We start from the raw sequence: 6,948 nt of genomic DNA, 5'->3' as shown, positions 1-6,948 counted from the left end.
AAATTTAAAAATTCTAAAAATGAAGATGAAAATGAAGAAGAAAAAAATTAAGATCTTGTAGAAAAGTGCTATAACTATCATTTTCACTGAAGTGAATCCTTGATCGTCGAACGTCATCACTGTGAGTGCACACTTATCGTGAATAGACTTTAGAAAACATGTTACAATCAAAACATATTACGAGTTCAACTCTTCATTTCAATAATAAACTCTAGTAATCTCCTAAAAGTACTTTCTTTTAAATTTTTTGAAAGCTTCTGAGTGCCTTTTTCTGCCTTTGTTCCATTAAAAAACACACATTTCTTTTCTAGTTACAATTTATATAGTCGTGAAATTAAATAAAGAAGGCCATTTTCGCGAAATTTAATCCATGCGAAAATTTTAAAGACCCTTGATTCGTGAAATTTAATCCACGCGAAATCTTTAAATTCTCGTCTCGCGAAAATTAGTACACGCAAAAATTTATCCACTTAAGGTAATTTGGGACATGTTTTAATTTTCTATCCCTTAATCGCAATTGAATAACCATTTTTGGTGGAACAATTTGTTTGGTGAATGATCTTTGGGAGAACTTAAAACTCAAAACTAATTTGTGCCTAGGACCTAAACCCAGGCTCTGACGTGATAAATAACGATATTAAGGAGTGAAATTTGAACCTGTTTTGTTAGGTGTTGGTTTGTCATTTTGTGCTGATGGTGTGAACCCTCTTCGGCAAGAGAATAGACAGTACTCGATGTGTCCACTCCTCCTCAAGATCCTGAATTTTTCCCCCGTCGTTCAGGAAATCTTTTGCTGGCATCCACATGTTGGGTATCGTTCCTGGGAATGGATCCAAAGAGGCATTCAATCTTGAGCCTTATCTTGACGTCTTTGTTGAAGAGCTTCAGGAACTCATGCATTGCACCATATACCTGAAAAAAAAGAATGAAGAGGTCAAAGTCCGTCTTTGTCAGTATATTTTTGATACACCAGCTATGGCAAAAGTGATGCACATTTGTGGTCAAGGTAAATATTAGCCTGGATATCCAAGCTCAAAATTTTAGAAAAAATTATAAAGCTTGGTCTCCCTAGACAATGAAAGTGCAAACCCATGTTTCCAAAACTTTCCTAGCCAACCCAGGGCAGCAAACAGAATTTAAAACAAATGAACTTGCCTCTTTCCAATAGGTTTTAACGTTGGAAATAAACAAAAACAAAGTCTCCGTGATAAGTGTTAATTCAACAAGACATTGATCGGACAGAAAATATATGTCAACAAAAGAAATGTGAAATAACCTTTCTAACGATCTTTACACAGGTGCACTGAGGGCATGCATGTGGTGCAAAAATGAAGGGAAGAGAATATCTGACTTAAACAAAGTGGTTTATCATGGTAGCCGCAAATTTCTCCCTGAAGATCACGTGTTGAGAGAATCGAAAGGCTATCCTGGCGGTAAACCAGAGAACTCTGAACCAGGTGTTGCTTATTCCAAGGAAGAGCAGATTAGCCTACGGCAGCAATGGGAGGACAAGCCTAACAAATCACTAAAAAGTAAATTTGCAAAAGAAGTCAAAGGTAATCTGACCAGATGATCTACTTTAGCGTCTCCGTGACTCAATCCTCCATAACTTGAATCCCGAAAAGATTTGTTAGCATCGTGAAACCATAATTCAAGTTAAGGAGACTTCACTGCAATTTTTCGTCCTTGATATTTGACTTGCAAATTCTTGATTTTAAAAAGCTGATACTCCTATTTTCAACAGGTAATTACTCCTTCATGAAGTTGCCTTATCACGACTTCAGTAGAGATGTACAACCTGACGGGATGCACACAATCCGTCGAGCAGTGATGAATGTCATCCAGTACATCTCTCGGCAAGTACAGGCATCTTCGATCGAGCAAGTCACAGCCGCAGAAAAGGAGCTTCGTGGCAAAAAGTTGAAGAAAGACCATACACGCGTGCTTTCTTGTAAGTATCACTAACTATTTAAATAACAACGTAATAACGTACGCTTCATGTTCTGTAATAGTTTCAAGGCGGGATGGAAAATGATGTCTTTTTATTTATAACAGAGATAAGTTAGTTGGTCAAAAATTTAAGATAATTATGAGTACCTTGATACTTTTCCATAGGCGAAGAAACGACTCTTGGAAACTCTCGTGTTGACTTGGTTAATTTTCCACCAGAATATACTGGCTACAAGGGCAGTGTCTACACCAACGCGAACAAAGTTTTGAAAAATCACCATGGCTGGCAAGAGGTAAAGTTTTTATTAAATAATTTGATTCTTTATAAAAGGATTGATTGAACTTTCTTTAATAGCAACAAGGGGGTTATGCGAAATGCAAAGTTTTTAGTTCATTTTTAAGCAATCTAGGGCTCAAATTTTCCAAATTTCCCCCCTCACCTCGGGAAAAACCATGGTTGGCCCTCGCGGTGTCACTAAACTTCAGCCCCCCCCCACCCCCCAATATGAAAATGTTTCCTACGACACTGTTTTATCTCAAAGTTTTTAGATAGCTTCCCCTCTTTTTAGTTTTCTCCCACCAACTTAGGCATCGAATTACTTTGATCTAAGTAAAAGATTGTAAAGAAATTGTATTTCTGTATTTTTTCACTTTTTTAGTATACTGTTAACAACGTATGGATATTTACTCTGCGGAATTCATTATCACAAAGACAGAGACGCACATTGTTTTATTTCTTTGCATTTTTATCAAACCTTTTCATGAAGAAATTCAACGAAGAAATGCTAAAATCGGTTGAGGTACACCTCCATCAGTCCGTTGCTTTGATGGAAAGGGACTTTCCAGCTGTGATCTTAAACTTCACAACTCACGTGCTTAATCACTTCGCCAACTCCATGCGACGGTTTGGACCTGTGTACTCATACACTGTCTCGAAAATACCAAAAATCCCAGTAAGATCCAAACAATCTCAAAAATCCAAAAAAATATCTTTCGATCTTGCTTTTAGGCTTTAAGAATTCGATTAATTGTTTACTTTTATTCTTCTTTTAGCTCTTTGATTGGGTCGTATTTTGCGAGCTAACCAAAAAATTTCCAGGTTTGGAGGATCCGGAAAATTCTATTTGCAAGAAGACGTTACTTTTTAATGGTGAAGGAGAACCCCTCAGACGCTTGAAAAGAAAGCGCCGCATTCCAATAAATTTTTCTGAAGAAAAAAAGGCCTTGGTGGAGACAAAAATAGAAAAAGGCATAAAAGAAGTCATGTCAATCAACAAACTAGAAAAGTTGAACGAGTTTGGAAAAAAAACAGTTTTAACGATAGGAAGCTATTGTCCAATGCAAGGTACCTTAAAAGAAGAAATTTTGGCGGGAACTAAATTCCCGCCAAATTTAGTTTCTTTTGCCATCCGCCAAATTCTAATTATTTTATTCATCCTCCATATGTATCCGTTTTCATGCCATGGTGTTTTCTTACTTAGCGATTTTTTTAAAGCCATCAGTCAAATTAGAATCCCGCCAAATTTAAATTTTTCCCCCATCTACCAAATTAAATTCCCTCTGTAAAAACTTTTTTGGCCAGCTGCCAAATGTAATTTCCACAAAAATTTCCTTTCTTTAAGGTATGAAATTTGCCAGAGTGGAGGACATATTGGAAATTTTGACAACAACAGGCGAAAACACATACATGGTAGAGTTGGTAGAGTTTGAAACTCAATTTGACCAAGAAACTGGTAACTCTTGATTCAAAGATTTTATCTCTCAACAGACGTCTCTCTCAATCTTACGCTAAATGTTTTTCCTTTTGATTCGATATTAACTTAATTTTGGCGGATTTAGACGAAATTCGCCAAAATTAATTCCCGCCAAAATTAAATATTTTGCTCAACTTGCCAAGTTCCCGCCAAAGTTATTTTTTTTGTTTTTTGTTTGCCTGAATGAACCCTGAAATTCATCAAAGTTGCTCAAAATAGGGCATAGGTCATTCACCAAAATTAGTTCCCGCCAAAATTTTCTTTCTTTAAGACCCCTTTATACCTTTACTCACTTAACATTTTTTGAAATAAATGTATTTTGAAATGATTTGTCCGTAATCTTCTTGATTTCTTATATCTTATGAGGATGACACCATATTTGGGAAGGTCCTGGAAACAATTCTAGAAATCCTGATGAACCACAGAAAATTCCACTAAATCACTTCATTCAAATTAAGATTTCCATTTGAATTATGCTATTTCGATTCGTTTCTACAGGTATCAAATCTATCGAAGTAACGAACATTGGCAGTCAAAGTACGTTGGACTATCCTGATAAAGTTGGTGAACCTGCCGTACACGCTATTGACGACAACAAACTGTGGCTTTTGTCCGAAAAAGCCAATCTTGATTTCCCTTGGTTAGAGCAGCACATGAAACATTAAATCCGAACCTTTTACTTTAAGCAAAATTAAAACTTACCCATTCTGAAAGATATGACACAAAAAGAACATCGCTTCGATAAAGGTAGCTCTCCTCCAATCTGAAAAGTATAACGTAATACAAAATACTAGATGTTCGGATTTGACTTTTGTATCGTCCCTGAAATAATGAGTACCCACATTTTATGATTCTCTCCCCAAAAGTGTCAAAAACCCTATCTCATAGTACGTTTTAAAAATTCCAAACGCTAGAAAATCCATTCCTCGAAAAAGATTTTTCAAGAATTTATTCGTCTTTACTTTCTTTAAAAGAGGGTAAATTTTTTAATCGAGTTTTTAAATTAAAAAATTTCAGAAATTTAAAAATAAATTAATGTAATGTAACCACGCCTTAACTTTTGAATTAGGACTAATTCCTGTTTATTGTGTACAAACTGATTGTATTCCTTTTTTTCTTTCGTTTTACCTTATTTGAAACCAATTACATATTGTTACATTTCTTTGTTATTTCTGGTTTCGACCAGGAAGAACATTTCTAAAATTCTCTTATAATTAAATGTCTCCTATAGAAATAAATAGACAATATTCTTAACATGCTATTAACTTTTTCCCCTCTAAGCCTAGAATGTTCTTATTATAAAAAAGAGTGTAAGAGCTACCTTAAGTAGATAAATTTTGGCGGGGATTAAATTTGGCGAATTGTGCCAAAATTCGCCAAATTAAATCCTCGCCAAAATTTCCAAATTCGGTAATTCGCCAAATTAAATCCCCGCCAAATTTAACAAAAAGAGAATTATATGAAAAATCACAACTTTGTAGTATATTTTTGAGTAATCTTCACCCATTTCAGTGTGACAAAATTTCCAATTCGCCAAATTTTACGAAATTGATCTATCGCCAAATTAAATCCCCACCAAAAATCGTATTTTGGCCAATCGCCAAATTAAATCCACGCCAAAATTTATCCACTTAAAGTATCCTTTACTTTGAATGCATAAAAGTCAACACGAATAGACAACAGGATAATGAAGCGAGAGTTGACCGTATAAAAATAAATAAAAATATACATACCTTTTCTCCAAAATTGGTTTCATAGTTTTCTTCGAAACTTGTGTCTTTGACTTCTCAGAGTAACTTGCCCGAGTGATTCACATCCACGTTTGAAATGTGAAAGCAAATTCACGATCGAAAAGAGAGCAAAATTCCTCTATTTCCTTATAAGGAAATTTGCAAACAAGAAATTTTTCGAAAAGAAAGGAGATCTGAGTGCAGAGACGGCAGGAAGAAAAAATGCAACATTTGAGTCGCCTTAAAAGGAAAATAGGGAGTCTGGGTCAGAGAATATGTTGTATTGATGCGTTACTATAAAAGGAAGACGGAAGGGCTTGGGACGAATTCTCTCTAAATCAAACTTCGAGTTGAAAAAATGGTGATTTGAAATTTCTAATCATTCGAATGAGTTTAAAAGCCCTATCTGTTTCATTATTATTTTGTAAACATTCGAAATTCGAAGAGTTTTTTCGATCTTTCCACTGTTCGAAATTGAAATCATTATTATTATTATTATTACATAATTAGAGCAAAATTGCTTCATCAAAAAAAAAGTGGAGGATATAATTTTAATAGTGTGGGGGGGGTAGTGAAAAATCTACAAAATTTGCCCTGTCACGGGGGAAAACTTGCTCAGTTTGAGGAATATTTTGAATGTCCAGGGGCTCAGACCATTGAGTTTAAAGCCCGAAGGGTAGAGTTCAATCTTTAACCTTTCTCAGGCAAGAAAAAGTGAAGCCTTAAAAAATACGCCGTATTATTGACGACAGATTGAATCTAGCAATTCTTTGTTTACGGTTGATATTTTTTTCGAAATTTAGCGTTAAATTTTAGTTTCAATCTGTCGTTTGTGTAAAAACCAGGCGTGCCCCTCAAGACCGCGCAACTTTTGTAGGATTTGTTGGCTACAAATCCTACCAGGGAGATTGACTTCTAGCCCTTCGGGCTTATACTTCATTGGCTCTCAGACCTGTAATCCGGGGGGGGTCAAAATTCACAAGGTCCGGGGGTAAGTTTCTAAAGAATGTTATATCCTCAACCCTACTCCCCTATATTTAATTTTTTTCTGCCATTTCCGATCTTATTTCTATTTCTTAATCTCTAATCTCAGCTTCTCTAACTTAAATCTCTGTCTATCGGATCGTTGGATCTTTAATTATGTTTCTCTTATTTCTTTAAAATGCAAATCTCCTTCACAGAGCTAAAATTGTAAATTCTTAGATATGTATTCAAGGCCAGATATTGTCAAAATTTATATGCATCTTCTATAATCACAAAGAAAAATATCCTCAAAATCTCTGAAAGCAAAGATAACTATCACAATTCAAAACAGAGAAAAAACACCTACGAAGAAGAGAAGCAGAGAAAGAGAAGTTTATTTGGCCGTAAATTAACATTCATTGATATCAGGAGGGGGGTCAGGGTCAGAATTCGCCGGAAATTCGGACGTCGAAATAGTTCCTCGATCGGCGGAATAGTTGTCCAGCCGGCGGAGAATTGGCCGACGGAATAATTATCCGGTCCGCGGAAAT

At 35.5% G+C, this 6,948-nt stretch overlaps 1 long non-coding RNA gene across 1 annotated transcript; it reads right to left on the bottom strand.

Annotated features, from left to right (window-relative positions):
- Positions 1 to 848: 848 nt before the first annotated feature.
- LOC136822709 (uncharacterized) lies at positions 849 to 5,680 on the bottom strand. The gene is made up of 3 exons (XR_010848936.1): positions 5,438 to 5,680; positions 4,407 to 4,467; positions 849 to 912 (listed from the first exon to the last, which is right to left on the bottom strand). It is a non-coding gene; the product is annotated as an uncharacterized lncRNA (long non-coding RNA).
- Between the last annotated feature and the right edge of the window lie 1,268 nt (positions 5,681 to 6,948).

Source organism: Clytia hemisphaerica, unplaced genomic scaffold, assembly GCF_902728285.1.
Source record: "Clytia hemisphaerica strain Z4C2 unplaced genomic scaffold, Clytia hemisphaerica genome assembly, whole genome shotgun sequence".
NCBI lineage: Eukaryota > Metazoa > Cnidaria > Hydrozoa > Leptothecata > Clytiidae > Clytia > Clytia hemisphaerica.
This window is presented reverse-complemented; position numbering and strand designations above follow the sequence as displayed.